A 16,992-nucleotide genomic window follows, 5' to 3' on the forward strand; every position below is an offset into this window, starting at 1 on the left:
TCTAAAACACACACCAAAAAAAAGAGAGAAATTAACAAGTAAAACAAACTTGGTGAAATGTTTTCCCTGGCCTGGAGGTGAAGTCACTTCACAGTTGTACTAGGGTATCAAACCCTCTAAAGTGCACTGTCACCTTGAACCAGGTGAATGAGTGACTTGATTTAAATATTCAAAACTTTTCAGAAAGCTTGTTCTGTTACCACTTCCTTACATTTTTGCTTCTACTAAACATGGAAAAATCATAAACACTGTTATCATAGCCCATTTTTTAATGAAATGTTCCAAACAAAAATAAGAGACAAAAATGGAATTATTTTTTAAGCTATAATTTGTCTTACATTTACAATAGCTTTATATAAAAATAAATTTAATTTGAAAATGTAAGATTATAAACAAGTTACTTTAGAAAAAAATCTCTCAAGAGACTTTTATGAGTTAAAAAAGAAGTTAATTTTCATTGTGCCATGCTATTCAGTAAAATGCACATACTTTTAATAAAACACTATGGGTCTGCCATGTACATCAGGGAAAACTAAAATGAACTGATGATCCCACGCAAGCTAATCCCAGAATTAGATCAGAATTGCACACAAGTAAGTGTTCCAGTGTTACAAATCAAAAGTCCATCTGGGGAACTTTTTGACAATAAGGATTTAAAACCATGTCGGGTGTTAACACGTACATAAATGTGCTCTTAGTGAAAAATAGAAATATGCAGTCTTCACAAGTGAAAGAATAGGTTTTTTTAAATGTATTTTTACTATTTTCTTTACTAAATATATATCTTAATTATTCAATAGGCCATAGCAAAATATGACTATAATTTCAAAGAAGATCCTGTAAACGAATACATCTCATGATGTAAAAATTGTTGCACAATTGAGAGCTTGAAGTGTACAAGCTGAGCTTCTCAAGTAGAATAGTCAAGAAGTTCAGCAGGAAACAAAGAATGAGAGGAACTTGTTGCATCAGAGTACAGAGATGCACAGTGTTCTATTCTAGGGACATTGTTCCATAGTCATCTTACATTGGATGACAGAGACAGATAAAGAGAAGCTATCAGGAATTGTCTAAAGCATGGGGACAAAAGCCATACAACAGTAATCCAATCCTAGGACTAAGAGTACACTTGTATACACTTGCTTTTACAGATGACCAAAAAATCAAATCTATGTCTAAGCAGCTGTGTAGATGTTTAAGAAATACAGTTGCAGTTAGATGCCATTGAGTCGGTACCGACTCATAGCGACCCTGTTCACAAAAGAACAAAACACTGCCTGATCCTGGGCTAACCTCACAATTGTTGCTATGATACCAATTATACTGCCACTCTGCCAATTAATCTCACTGGGGGTCTTCCTCTTTTTCTCTGACCCTCCAGCTTATCAAACATAATATCCTTCTCCAGTGACTGGTTCCTCCTGAAAATATGTACACAGGATGAGAGATGAAGTTTGGCCATCCTGGCCTCCAAGGATCACTCTGGCTGTACCACTTCCAATACAGATTTGTTTGTTCTATTGGCAGCCCATGGTACTTTCAATATTCTCTTCAAACACCATAACTTAAATGCACCAATTCTTCAACATTCTTCCTTATTCACTGTCCAGCTTTCCCATGCATATGAAGTTATTGAAAATATCATGGTTTGGGTCAGGTGCACCTTAGTCCTCAAGCTGACATCTTTGCTCTTCAAAACTTTAAAAAGGACATATTTTCAGGAGGGATCAGTCACTGGAGAAGGATGTTATGTTTGGTAGGGTGGAGGAAGACCTCCAGCGAGATGGGCTTAAGCATGGTAACAAGCGTGAGGTTGGCCCAGAAATGGGCAGTGTTTCGTTCTCTTGTGGATAGAGTCGCTATGAGTCGGTACCAACTCCATGGCACCTAACAACAACAACAGCAAACATCGTTTTGGTATTCTATTTTCAGCCAAGGTCCATCTGACATCAGCAATGATATCCCTTGTTCCATAAAATACAGTAGTAATGTCATACACTTTTAATCTTATGAGGCTTATTTAAAATTTAAAAAAAAAAAATTACATATGTGAAAAATTTTTAAATAGTTTTCCAGTGGAATAATATGACACCAACATATGTTCCACTTTAAAGGCCAACTGAAATATCTTAAGAGATGAACATGATCTAACGCTAGCTTTAGAAATACTCTAAATAACATATTCCGAAATTTATGTTATACCAAGTCTTTGTTTAGATAAGTCTCATCATTATTGTTAAGAAGCATGTTAATTAATATGCATAAATTAAGCCCTGGAGACTTAGCTTGGTCCTCAGGAGCCACTAAATACACACAGAGGTCTGGAAACTTCATCTCTTATACTTGGACAAACTAGTACTGAGCATGTTCCAAAGTAGTTGTCAGTGTTTCTGATGGGCTTGGAAGATGATGTATGGTGAGCTCCAATATTTGAGCAAGTCTATCATGAAGCAAATTTGCTTTAGATTCACATTGTGCTGCCATCTCTTCAAAACGTGCTTTCTGGAATTTTTCTATTGCAAGATGCTCCTTTTCCTTTTTCTGTTCTTCCATTCCATTGATATCAGTTGCTTTCTTCAGTGCTTCAAAGGTGACTTCTTAAATGTTACTAACCACATCAGCTGAATGAGAGTTGTTGGGTAAAATGTTCACCTGGATGGATACAGGATACACATTGCTTTATCTTCTAGAAATCTGATCTTCATCTTTTACTTGTGTTATCTAAGGAACTGACAACTTATCACCACTGTATCTGTTTCCACCAAGTGATTCCACAGTCTTATTGGTCAGAAAATCCAAAGTTTCATCATGCTTCTCTGAAAGCTTTGGAAGCATGCATTTATCTCTAAAACTATAGTCTGATAGAAAATAAGAGGTTTCTATAGTGTGATTTTCAGTAACCTTGCTGACATTCTGGCAAAATGCAGGGACAGCTATCATCTGACCGATGAAGTTGAGGTACACTGTAACCAGCGCCATGATCCCACAGTGATGGAACATCAACAAATTGTCCTCATTGATGATCACACTATCATGTAAAGCAATGACTAAGCGAGTGAGATCAGTAACCACATCTTCATTGGTGAGTACAATAGCTATGAGGGTGAGAGGAGTATTAAGTAGCTCATAGTTTTTCTGAACACTGTCTCCTCTTTACAGCCCAAAAGACATACTTCTTGCCCATGCTTTTACATAAAAGTTGTGTCTTGACTACAGACTTTTCTCATTTTATCTTTAGGTCAGCTGTATCTGATATTATTCTCATCCCATGAAGCTTTGCCCTGTTATTATGACAATCCATGATATTGTGCAAGACCTCCAAGACCAATTGCCTCAGTAACTAGTCCTCCATGAGAGACACCAATAACAAGGAGTCCAGAAAGGACACTGGCTTTGTATCCAGAGGTGACTATAAGTAAAGATCACAACATTATTTGAATCCGCCTGCTTCCCAGATCCCGTAGTTGACTAATATCCAAACTGTGGGTGGTTGTTCCAAAGGCAGATACTTTCCCTATAATAAGCATCATGATCTCTGACCTCTGGTAGTCTGGTAGTTTACTTCCAAAAAATCCAATTGTTCAGAATGATAGCATTCTGTACAATCTTATCATATCTGTCTTTGAAACCTGTTGTTAAACTGATGCTGCTGACAGAGTACCCCAGTGCATCAATAGCTTCAAATTCCACACTGAGATGCAAGTGCTTCAGTAAGGTGTTGAAGACTTCCAGCCCTGAGGGGCCTAAGGAACATTTAGCAGCAATAGCTACAGCCTCGAGCAGAACCTGAATAATGCCTGCTCAAACCCACAGAACATCTTTTTTACAAGCATCATGGTGCCCTAGAATCTCCTGGATCACTTGGTGATAATACTGAGCCTGGATGGAATGCTTTATAATCTTAAAGCAGTGAACAGCAAATTCATTGGCATCCCAGAGTTTGTAATAATCTAAACGCACAAAGACAGGTATAACAGCATTATTCATATTCCCAAAAGTTGCTCCAACCAGCAGTTTTCAGAAGCAGTTTTCCACCAGCACAGCCGGGTATTCCCTTTGTCAGCTGTGAAAGGAGAAGAAGGAGGGCCTAGTTAACAGTCCACCTCTTCTGTTTTTTGCATGTTAAATAGCAGGGACGGGACAATCTTATCCATAAGCTTCGGTTCCCAAATTGTAGTCCAAAGTTCATAATTAACTGCTTTAAGAACTACTCCTTGAATGCCCATTATTCCAGCAATTTGGATTTCAGTTCATATTTCTGGGTCACAATGAAAGGAGCTCTGGTAGCATATCGGTTAGGAATAAGGCTGCAAACGCAAGGTCAGCAGTTCGAAACTACCAGCTGTTCCATGGGAGAAAGATGAGGCTTTCTGTTCCCATAAAGATTTACAGCCTCGGAAACCCTGTACAGGGTCTCCATAAGTCGGAACCAACTCCAAGGCACATAACCACCACCACCATCATAGCAGGAATGGCACATGATACTGAAGCACGAGACACAAAAGTCATAATGCCTGTAATAAGAGGGTGTGTCTTTTTTGATATTTGCAAATTTGACAAAAGTATTTGTTCCCAGAACTTGAAGTTTTGATTCCCCTGATTCCAGCTTTGCCACTCTGTGAAGAAAGCTCTCCACAAATGGCTTGATGCTTCGAGAATGACAAGCCATGAGAAGTTGGTCCAGAGCCTCCATAGCAATAAAAACTTAGCCAGAACCATGCCTCACAAGATCCCTGCTCAACTGTTCTGTCAGCTAAGAACCAATTCGATCCAGTTACTCAGGAGCAGATATTGCCTAGAATGTCAATTTCTCCATGTGAGCTTTAACAAGGATATCTTTTGGATCTTCAGGCAATATGTTGTCCACCAGGAGTTTGTAACGAGGACACAAAGTAGACCATCAGTAGCATATACAGGTGGGTATGATGTCCCCTGAACTGCGCTCACCATCGCAGGAGGTTCAGATGGCGGTGCAAGGCACTGGGGACTACATCATGACTAGCCTCTGACACACTGACCTGGGGAATGGGCAAGCAGCTGACGCTGACAACACGCCCTATGCAGCGAAGTCAGCCCCAGCCACCCCAGCGGGGCTCAAGATCAATCTTGAAATAGCATTACATTCATCATCAAAAATAATATTTCTCCTTAATTTAAAATTCTGGCATTGTGATTATCTGATTCAAAATGAACATTATCAGTCCATTTTCAGTTCACTAATATCTAGGATATTGATCTTTATACATTGTATTTCTTTCTTTCTTTTTGTTTATTATTATTATTATTATTATTAGTTTCTAATTAAATGTTTTTATTTTGGATTGAGTGAAAGTTTACAGGGCACATCATCAGCTTCACATTCAACCATTCATATAGCTTGTTTCATCACATTGATTATTATCCCCTCCATATATCATCAGTTAACAGTGTTTCTCTCTATCCTCTTTAGCTTTTTTTTTGGGATGGGGGGTGGGGGGGGGGCACTTGCCTTTTTGGAATTTGCAGTCTCGGCTTTTAGGGAAGGTTTTTACATTTGTCTGTGGATATCCAGGGCTCATGTATGAGATTACTAACAAGCATTACTGAATAATCAGATGAGGGACAGTTTGCTATGTCTACTAGGTAGCTAGAGTCTGATCCTCAGAGCCTATGGTTTGGACGGTCAACAACGCTTGGGCCGTCAGTCTGCACTGTCTGCATCTGAATCCTCCTTATTTATTGATTGTTTAAGGGATTTTTGTTTATTTTGTAAGGTTTTTATTGTGGATTGAGTGAAAGTTTACAGGGCAGATCATCAGTTTTACATTCAACAAACCATACACCTTGTTTTATTACAATGATTAAAATCCCTTTCATGTACCATCAGTTAACAGCATTTCTCTCTATCCACTTTAGCTTTCTTAAAAATAAAAATAAAAATAAACAACCTGAGGCATATATAATAATTTACACCTCAAAGGGCACATTCTGCAAGTCTGACTCCTGGTCACCAGCTCTTAGTCCCTCTCTTCCCATGAATCTAGAGTCCTCAGCTACTCCCCCTCTCCATGACCCCATCTCAGCCTCTGTCTCTGGCATCGTTGCTTCTCTATATAAGTTCCTACATTCAGCTTGTACTCTTCTCCCTTGATGTTCCTAGAGTCCTGTTTCTGGACTGTAAGATCAACCACTCCTGTTTTTATTACAAAATTTCTACCCTTACAATTATGACAGTTGCAATTAGTCATGATAACAATTATTCACTGATGAATCATATGAACCTTATCCCTATATCTTTTCACAAGGCCCATCTAGACAAGATGAAAACTATTCAGTGGGGACTCTTACTTCCCCTCCATATTCTTAAACTAAACGCCCTCTTGAAAAACTCAGTCACTTCATGCCTTTATGGCCCCTCATTTTAGGTTGCCAGTGTGTAAGGTGCCCATCCCTATCTACCCTGTGTACAGCGGGGATACCACTGATACTTGATGTGAAGACTCCTTCACTCTCTGTTGATATTTAAAGTTACTACCTCCATGAGTATAGATCAGGTTCATCAAATTGTAGCAATTTACCCTTGCATCCTTTATCCAAAAATAAAAAAAATATATTTTTTTAATCTTCCGCTAGTTGAGTTCTTGTTATCAAGCCATTGACGCTAGGTCAACTGGGTAATGTCTGCAAGTTTGGGCATTCTTGAGCATCTCCCCTCACGTCATATGAGCTGATACTTCACTTTCAGCTCTAGTCCTGTGTTCCTATGTCCTTGTCCATGGGCTCAAGTGGCCACAGGTCTCACCACACTTTGGACCAACCAGTCCTTCCTCTTCACTCTCTCATCTCCAGGTAAAAGGGAGTCGATGAACTATAGTTAATCTCAGCCCATTTCTTCATTGTTGCCTTCCCCCCTCTTCCATGCACCAGTAGACCAATGTTTTCTGTTATTGTTGTTAGGTGACATCAAGTAGGTACCGACTCATAGTGACCTTTTGCACAGCAGAATGAAAGACTGCCCAATCCTGGACCAACATGACTATTGTTATGACGCTTGAGTACATCAATGCTGCTACTTGGTCAATCCATCTCTTTGGGGGTCTTCCTTTTTTTCTCTGACCCTCCACCTTACCAAACATAATATCTTTCTCCAGTGACTGGTCCCTTCTGACAATATATCTAGAGTAAGAGAGAGGAAGTTTGGCCATCCTGGCCTCCAAGGAGCACTCTGGCTGCACTTCCTCCAACACGGATCTGTTGGTTCTTTTGGCAGCCCATGACGCTTTCAATATTCTCCTCCAACATTGTAACACAAATTCATCAATTCTTCTAAGGTTTTCCTTATTTACTTTACTTACTCAAATGCTTTTACATGAATATGAGGCTATTGAAAATACCATGGCTTAAGACTGGAGCATCTTAGTCTTCAAGCTGATATCTTTGCTCTTCAACACTTTAAAAAATTCTTGTGCAGCAGATTTGCATAAGACAATATGTTGTTTGATTTCTTGACTGCTGCTTCCATGAATGTTGATAGTTGATCCAAGAAGAATGAAGTACTTGACAACTTCAATCTTTTCTCTGTTGATACGATTGTTGTTTATTGGTCCAGTGGTGAGGATTTTTGTTTTCTTGACACTGAAATATAATCGATACCAAAGGCTTCACTTTCAGCAAGCAAGGTTGTATCATCTGCATATCACAGGTTGGTAATGAGTCTTCCTCCAATCCTGATGTCACGTTTTGCTTAATTTAACCCAGCTTCTCATATTATTTGCTCAACATACAGATTGAATAAGTATGGTGAAAGAATACAACCTTGTTGCACACCTTTCTTAATTTTAGGCCATTCCCATGTTCTATTCAAACAACTGCCTCTTGGTCAAGGTACAGATTTTTCATGAGCATAATTAAGTGTTCTGGAATACTCATACTTCACAATATTGTCCATAGCTTGACATGATCCACACAACTGAAAGCCTTTGCATAGTCAATAAAGCACAAGTAAACATCTTTCTGATACTCTCTGCTTTCAGCCAAGATCCATCGGACATCAGCAATGATATCCCTCGATCCACAGCCTCTTCTGAATCCAGCTTGAATCTCTGGAAATGATCTGCAGCTGTTTCTTTATTACCTTTAGTAAACCTTACTTGCATGTGATATCAAAGCGATTGTCCAATGATTTCTGCATTCCATTGGGTCACCTCTCTTTGGAATGGGCACAGATACAGATATCTTCCAATCAGTTGGCCAGATAGTTGTCTTCCAAATTTCTTGGTGGAGATGAGTGAATGCTTCCTGTGCCACCTCACTTTCTTGAAAGATTTCAATTTTTATTCCATTAATTCCTGGTGTCTTGTTCTTTGCCAATTCCTTCAATGCTTTTTGGACTTCCTCCCTAAGTATCATTGGCTCTTGATCATATGTTACCTCTTGAAATGGTTGAACATTATCCATTTCCCTTTGGTACAGTGACTTTGTGTATTCCTTCCATCTTCTCTTGATGCATTCTGCATCATTCAATAATTTGCCAGAGAATCCTTCAATAATGAAAGTTGAGACTTGAATTATTTCTTCAGTTCCCACAGCTTGAGAAATGCTGAGTGTGTTCTTCCTTTCTGGTTTTCTGACTCTGGATCTTTGCACATTTTGCTGTAATATTTGGCTTTATCTTCTGGAGCTGATCTTTGAAATTTTCTGTTCAGCTCTTGTACCTCCTCACCTTTCCATTTGCTTTATGGCTGTGTGTGTGTGTTCCTTTGAGTTTCAATCTGAGAGGGGAGTTAGTCCAGAAGAAACTTGATTGTTTGCATTGATGGCTTCCTGGCTAATAGCCTGCTTATTCTTGTATTAGTCAGTCTTCTGACATTTTTTTTTTCTGATAACCTTTCTTTGAAAATGCATCTTCTGTCACTCTATCTGTTCCATTCTGTTCTGCTTGTCTTTGCAAGTGGAAATGTCTCACCTCAGAAGTTTCTGGATGGGAATCAGGATTCCACCTAAGGTCCTATACTTTCAAAGGCTTTGCAAGAAGCCTAATTCACTGAGCAAGTTCTAGAACCCCTTTTAGGTATTCCAATCAGTTATAGGCTGAAGACTGGCTTACAAGTTTTCTCTAATCATGTTTCCCAACATTCCTTTCTATCCTACTCAAGTGTTTGTTTTACAATAGTAGGCAAGCAAGACCAATATTCATAAGACAGTCAAGCATTTTAGGATTATTTCCCCTCTTCAAGCTATGCCTAAGGAGCTCTGGTAGCATAGTGGTTATGAATCGGGCTGTGAACCGCAAGGTCAGCAGTTCGAAACTACCAGTTGTTCCGTGGGGGAAAGATGGGGCGTTCTGCTCATCTAAAGATTTACAGCCTCAGAAACCCTGTACAGGGTCGCTATGAGTCAGAACCGACTCCACTGCACACAGCCACCACCAAGCTATGCTTAGATCCCTGTATCACAGAGCCCTTTTGTCCCAAGGTAGAGTATGCATCATTATTTACCTCTGTCCCACTTAGCCTATGCAAACCTGTCTCAGTGTTCCCCTATCTCTCTTGTTCTTCTGCCTCCTCCTCCTTCTTGTATTGCCCTCCCCAACACCCAAACTGAACCCCTGTCCCAACCCCACTGTTGTGGTCACCTTATATTCCATTAACTCTTCCCTCCATTTAAGACAGTCTATTTTATCATGTAATCTACCTGACCTTCTCACCACCTGGATCTCTGTTCCTCTGTGTTTACCTTCTTTCATATTGCAATTGTTTTGATCATAGAATCACCTCTGAGATCTTCTATTCTTATATATTTTTTTTCTGTTCTTGACTCTTTCATTTGTCAATTGAGTTCAGGGTGATACTGCCTCTTATGGCTTTCTCTGGTTTTCTGTTCTTGTTGGTTCTTAGTCCACAGAACTTCCTTTAGGATGTTTTTCATAGCAGTGTTGGCTTTGGAAAAATCCCTTAGCTTCTGTTTATTTTGGAATGTTTTGATTACACCATCGTATTTGATTGATAACTTTGCTGGGTAGAGGATTCTTTGTTGGCATCTTTTTTTATTTCAGGGTTTTATATAAGTCTCCTCATTACCTTCTTGTTTGCATGATTTCTGTTGAGAAATCCAAGCTTAATCTGACTTACTTGCCCTTGTATGTTATACTTCTCTTTTCCCAACTGCTTTCAGGACTCTATCTTTATCTTTGATTTTGAAGAGCTTGATTATTATATGTCTTGATGATTGTCTTTTGGGTCTATCCTTCCTGGGGTTCGTTGAACTTCTTGGATGCTTATCTTTTCATTTTTCATGATGTTAGGGAAATTTTCTTCCAGAAGCTTGTCAACTATCTCCTCTGTGTACTTATGTGAGTCTTCCTGTTCCAGAATAGTGATAATTTTTAAGTTATTTCTCTTCAATCTTAGGCCTTCTTCAGATTGTTTTACCCTTTTTGTGTGTGTGTTTTCTCTTCTATTGTGTTGAGAGATTTATTTTCTAGCTCACTAGTTCTGATTTCCATCCTTTCTATTTTACTCCTTTGCCCTTTCAGTGTATTGTACATTTCTGATTTTCTATTATTAATTGTTTGGAACTCTTTCTGTAGGTATTGAGTTGTTTCCAATGCTGTATCTATGTTATTTGATTGTTCCTGTAGCACTTTCCTGACTTCTTCCTTATTTTTCTCAACTCCATTGTCTAGTGTTTTGATATATTTTGTAATCATTTTTCTGAATTTCTTCTTAGGCATTTCCAAAGCCTGCCCATCTTCCAGTATGGAGTATAGGTCTACTTCCAGCTCATTTGCCTCAGTCACTTTATCTCATTTCTGGACATTCTGCTTCTGTTTAGGGGCATATTCAGGAGTTATTTGTGGCTTTAATACTTAGATGGGTGTGTATTTTGGTATTTTTTATGCTTTCTGATTGCTTTCAGGTAGATATGATCAGGAGATGGGCTTCCCTTTTCACTCTTCCTCCTCAGAAATTTCAAGATGCAGTGTTGGTTGTTGTGATGTAACTCAGAATTTAATTTTCAGCCTATTTCCTTTTTTGTTTGCCTGTCCCACTCCACAATTCCTATTCAGGCCTTTTTCCTAGTGATAAACAGTTCAGAGCCAGCTGTGGCCGTTTTGCGCCGCCATTTGGTTTTAAGTGGAAACTGTCACTTTAAATTTCGAAGAGCTCTGTGTGCATGCATAGTAGAACCTTCCAGAGGGAGGGGTTCACTCACTGAAGCACCCCCTCTAGTCACCAGAATGGAAGTGAGCTGACAGCAAGAGACCAATGAACAGATATAAAAAAACAAAAAAAGAAAGAATATCCACACCTTTATCTCCGTGGTTCTGTCAAGCGTCCGTGGCTGCTCTGATCCTTCCCCCACTTGATCTTGACTAAGATGGTGGCTCTGGGAGAAGCTGAGCATCTTGAATTAGACAGCAATGGATTTCTTGCTTCTGCTACCAATTCCCCTAGCTGTAAGCTTTCCAACCTTCTAAATATCACTTTATATGTGGTTCAGAGTACTGGCACCCTCACCTGAGCCTGCTTAGTCTGGTATTCTGTGTTGTTGCTGATGGAGATCCTCACTGCACTTCCACCCTCTCTGCCATCTTGTTTGTTCTCTTCATTTTTTTATTCCTAATTTTCCTATCAATGAGTGTTGGTGTCATAGTGGATATGTGTTAGACTGTTTTCTGCAAGGCAAATGGTTAGAATCCACCAGCTGCTCCATGGGAGATGAATGAGGCTTTCTGCTCCTATAAAGATTTATAGCCTTAGAAACCCTCTGCAGGGATGGTATGTGTTAGAAACAACTCAACAATGCACAACCAGTCCCACCAATTTTTCTAGATTCATATTTTACAATCCTACTTTATGATTATTAATGTATGTTTGCAGCTGTTTTTTCTCATTGTACCCATTCAGCAAAATTAGGTTCTGAAACCTTAGTTGCATCCATGTCAGTTAGGTCAATTTTACTTCGAGGAGGCAATATTTTGAGTGCCTTCCAATCTGAGGGGCACTATATCAGAGAATAGTCCATTGCTATATATAATGTTTTTGATTGATTAATCTTTTATTATGGCTATTTTGTCTCTCTTTCTTCCTATTCTTTTTCAGTCTGGATGCTCTGTTGGAACCAGTCTATGATGGATGGCCTTGTTGCATAGCTTCTAGCATTATAGCAATATAAAAGTCACCAAAGGACAACAAAGTGACAAATGTTATAAATATAACAAGAATCATTGGGAGGAACTGGGATGTGGCAAATCTCCATAATACCATTCTCCTCCCTACAGCTTTCTTCCTCTAAGATTAGTCTTGGCCATTTAAGTCATCTTCGTCTTGGCAGTTCTTTTGAAACATAAATTTGTATCATATGGATATTCTAGTTACCACTGGTGTTGTCTATGGAAACATACTTCATGATAAATATAAATGGGATTCCACTGAACGTATTTTTATTATAAAAGTTTTCACTCTAAATATTACCAAAATGTAAAGGAAATACTATTAACATAGGACTGGGAAATATGCACTGCCTTGTTAACTTCTAGGATGGGGATTCAAACCCACTAATGTCTTCTCAGAAAACCTATACATGGTACCTCTGAATCAGAATCAACTCAACAGCATTTAACAACAAAAATAACATTGTTAGCTAGAAAAAATATTAGTTTTTACAATAAAATATACCCACGATGCTAAATCTAATGGTCAACTTGGATTTCATTTGTTTGAAACTTTTTTGTCTTTGAAATCTTTCTTCACTTTTGTCACTAGGTAACAACTTCCTTCTAATTTTCTTCCCACCTTTTTTATGCCTCCATTTCAGTGTGATTTTCTGGTTTATATTCTTTTTCCAGACTTGTAAAGGTAATATGCACAAAGCTTGATCTTCAAGTGTTATTTACTATCTACCCCAAATTTCTGCAAAGAACTTCAATTTATATATTCCAATACATTCGATTGCTTCTCATGATTCTGAGCCCCGGTGGCTTAGTGGGTTACATGGGGTGGTTGCTAACCTCAAGGTCCATGGTTTGAATCCACCAATGACTCCAAAGGAGAAAGACAAGGCTTTCTATTTCTTTACAGATTTACAGTCTCAGTAACCCTTATACACAGTCCCTATGAGTTGGAACCAAATTGACGGCACAGCAACAATAATGCACTGTCTAGCCACATGTATCTACCTTGTATTTATCTGTTGCTCCTGTTTTTATGGCATATTGAATTCATTTTTTAAGTATTTCTTCTGATTGCTGGGCTGAATTTGAACACAGTTAAAAATTAACAAAAACATGTTAATACAAAAATTATGAATTATGTGGTGCTGTGATATATGTTTGTCACTGCTTGTCACTACTTGAGGCCTTCTGGCACTTTGTGGGTCTTGTTCAAAAGAACCTTGTCAAAATCTGCATTGGTCACCTCTTTTGTTGAAAGAGTTGCATTACCTGATTAGGTGGTGGATATGGGATTGTTAAGAGATCTTCTGGATCTGTAAGCCTGACAGATTTGATTGACTTTGGTGACTTTGTAGGCTGAGAGCTGGTCACTAAGAGGACACCCAAATTAATGTCAAAGTAGTGAAATAATAATTTTTTACAACAGTCATAAATGCTAAATGGCAAATAATAAGATATTCAATAATTGAGGAATATAGTATAATAGGAATCCTGGTATGGTGCTGTGGGTTAATGTGCTAGACTGCAAACATCAACAGTTCAAATTCACCAGTCATTCCTCAGAAACCCTATGCTGAGTCACTATGGGTAGGGACTGACTTGACAGCACTTAAAAACATAGTAAAATAACATAGTATAATAGCTCACCAATTCTGACCCAGGGGAATATGAGACGTGTAGTGATAAGTCACAGTTAGATTTTGTTTGTTGATATCTCCTTCAAGACTGAGTTGCCTGATTTTCATAAATAACATTTAATTTGTAGGCTGGAAAATATTCCTAAAAATAGATTTGGACTATCATAGTGCATAAAAGCACTGTTTTGTTCATTAAGTTGTTGTTGTTAGGTGCCATTGAATTAGTACAGACTCATAGTGACCCTAAGCACAACAGAAAGAAACACTGCCCAGTCCTGGGCCAACCTAACAGTTGTTGCCACACTTGAGCCCACTGATGCTCCCTCTTTGCTAATCCATCTTACTGGGGGTGCTCCTCTCTTTCTGACTCTCCACCTTACCAAGCATGATATCCTTCTCCAGTGACTGGTCCTCCTGACAATATGTCCAAAGTATGAGAGATGAAGTTTGGCTCTCCTGGCCTCCAAGGAGCATTCTCTTATTTATCTTAGTGCTATCTCTTTTAAACCTTCATGTGACTCATTAATTCTTATGTGCAACACTTAATGAATAAGTCAGTTTCAGGTACCTGCATAAATTGTCATGTTGTATACAATCAAAGCATTTGCATGTTAATAAAGCACAGATAAACATCTTTCTAGTATTCTCTGCTTTCAACCAAGATCCATCAGATGTTAGTAATGATGATCTTCATTCTATGTTCTTGTCTGACTCTGCCTTGAACCTCTGGTAATTTCTTGTCAATCTGCTTTTGCAGCTGTTTTTGAATTATATTTACCAAAATTTTATTTGCATGCTACATTAGTGATATTGTCTAATGATTTCTGAATTTTGTTGTGACACTTTTCTTTGAAATGGGCACAGATATGGGTCTCTTCCAGTCGTTCGGCCAGGTAGCTGTCTTCCAACTTTCTAGCATAGATGAGTGAGTCCTTCCAGGACTACTTCAGTTTCTTGAAAGATTTTAATTTGTATTCTATCAATTCCTGGAATCTTGTTCTTCGCCAGTGCCTTCAGTGAACTTTGGACTTCTTCCTTCATTATCATTGGCTCTAGTTCATATAGTACCTCTTGAAATGGTTGAACATTAACCATTTCCTTTTGGTACAATGACTCTGTGTATTTCTTCCATCTTCTTTTAATACTTTTTGTATAATTTTTATTTAGCCCATTATTAATATCACCTTGTTCTGTTTAACAACTGTCTCTTAGTCTATGTATAGTTTCTTCATGAACACAATTAAGTGTTCTGGAATACCATTTATTCAAAATATTGTCCATAATTTGTCATGATGCACACAGTCAAAAGTCTTTGCATAATTAATAAGACACAAGGAAACACCTTTCTAGTATTCTTTGCTTTCAGTCAAGACCCATCTGATGCCAGCAATTCTGTCTCTGGTTCCACGTCCTCTTCTGAAGCTGACTTGAATATCTGGCAGTTCTCTGTCGATGTATTGTTGCGGCCATTTTTTAATTTTCTTCAGCACAATTTTACTTGCCTATGATAGTAATGATATTGTTTGACGATTTCCATACTACATCTGGCAATGTTCTGCTTCTATTCATAAGGTTTACAGTAACCTGTTGTTAAGTGCCGTCGAGCCAATTCTGACCTATAGCAACTCTGTATAGGGTTTCCCAGGAGCAACTGGTAAGCTTGAATTACTGACCTTGCAGTTCAAATGACTTTGCAGTCTGACGCATTAGCCCACAACACCACACACAATAATTGGAAATTGTCCTTCTCTCCTTTTTCCTAATTTCTATTTGTCTAGAAGATAGCTGAATCTTCTCCACCAAGGATGACATTGCTGGTATTTAAAATACCAGAGGCATAGTTTCCAGCATTACAGCAATATGCAAGCCACTGCAATATGACAAATAGACAGATGAATGGTGGAGTATTTCATAATAATATGTCCATTGTAATTCAGCCACTAATGAAATAATAGTAGCTGCTGAATTGCAATGGGCATATTATTTTATCTATCATCAGTTTCTTTAGCTGTAATATGGTAAGAGACATATGTGAATGAATTAATACCATTAATGTTGTCAATAATATAAATGGCACATAATTACTTCTTTCAGTGATTCCCTAGTGCTCTAAATAGCTAAGGCACTAGGCCACAAACCATCTGTTGCATTTCTCCACAGATGCCTCAGAAAAAAAGGTCTGAAAAAAAGGTCTCAGAAAAAAAAAACCTCCAGAATAATAATCCTTTAAAAATGTTACGGAGTTTAGTTCTACACAGACACATATTTGTTTATCCTGAGTTTGAATTTCCAGAGTGAGAAGTGTTCAGATGTTAGCAACAGTGATGACAAGTACATGAAAGTGTTTCAAAAGTATATGGGAAAATGGAATATAAAATTATGGGATTTTTTTTTCTCAAAAATTTAGAAGCCCTTTTGTAATAAACATAGAAGTCTATTTCAATAAGTAGTTTCTTAAGCAAATTTTTACATTAAAAAATAATAGTAGGATCAATTTCCAGAATTAATTTGTTGCCAATTTTTTTCTGAGTAAACACACACCTATTTACACATATGTACATAAATGGAGTCCTAGTGTGATATTGCAGGATAATGCACTGGATCAGAAGATCAATTTGAGCCTCAAGGTTGGCAGTTTTAACTCATCAGCAGCTCCTAGGAAACTCTACACGGGGTCACTATGGGTCAGAACCACTTTGATGGCACTTAACAACAACAATGTAAAAGTTTGCTGTCAGGGTTCCACCATGCACAGGCTTTTTGTAAACAAAATGTGTTTAAACATGAATCTGTGAAAACAAGTTCTTTTAGTAATACACTTGTCTTAGTCTCCTTATTGTTGGTTGTTGTTGGTATGTGTCATGGAGTCAGTTCCGACTCATAGCGACCTTGTACAGGGTTTCTGAGGCTGTAAGTCTTTACGGGACCAGAAAGCCTCATCTTTCTCTTGTGGAACAGCTGGTAGTTTCAAGTCTCATTATGTTGCTGTTGTTGTCAGGTGCCATCGAGTCAGAATCGACTCATAGTGACCCCATGCACAGCAGAACAAAACAATGTCCGATCCTGGGCCAACCTCTCTACCGCCGCCACACTTGACGCCATCAATGATGCCACCTGGCTGACCCATTTCATTGGGAGTCTTCCTCTTTTTCTCTGACTCTCCACCTTACCCAGCATGACATCCTTCTCCAGCGACTGTTC

The 16,992-nt window shown here is 38.4% G+C and overlaps 1 pseudogene; it reads right to left on the reverse strand.

The window, feature by feature from the left end:
* Positions 1 to 2,196: 2,196 nt before the first annotated feature.
* Positions 2,197 to 16,992, reverse strand: part of LOC102815012 — a 51,187-nt pseudogene continuing 36,391 nt past the window's right edge.

Source organism: Chrysochloris asiatica, unplaced genomic scaffold (genome assembly GCF_000296735.1).
Source record: "Chrysochloris asiatica unplaced genomic scaffold, ChrAsi1.0 scaffold00145, whole genome shotgun sequence".
NCBI lineage: Eukaryota > Metazoa > Chordata > Mammalia > Afrosoricida > Chrysochloridae > Chrysochloris > Chrysochloris asiatica.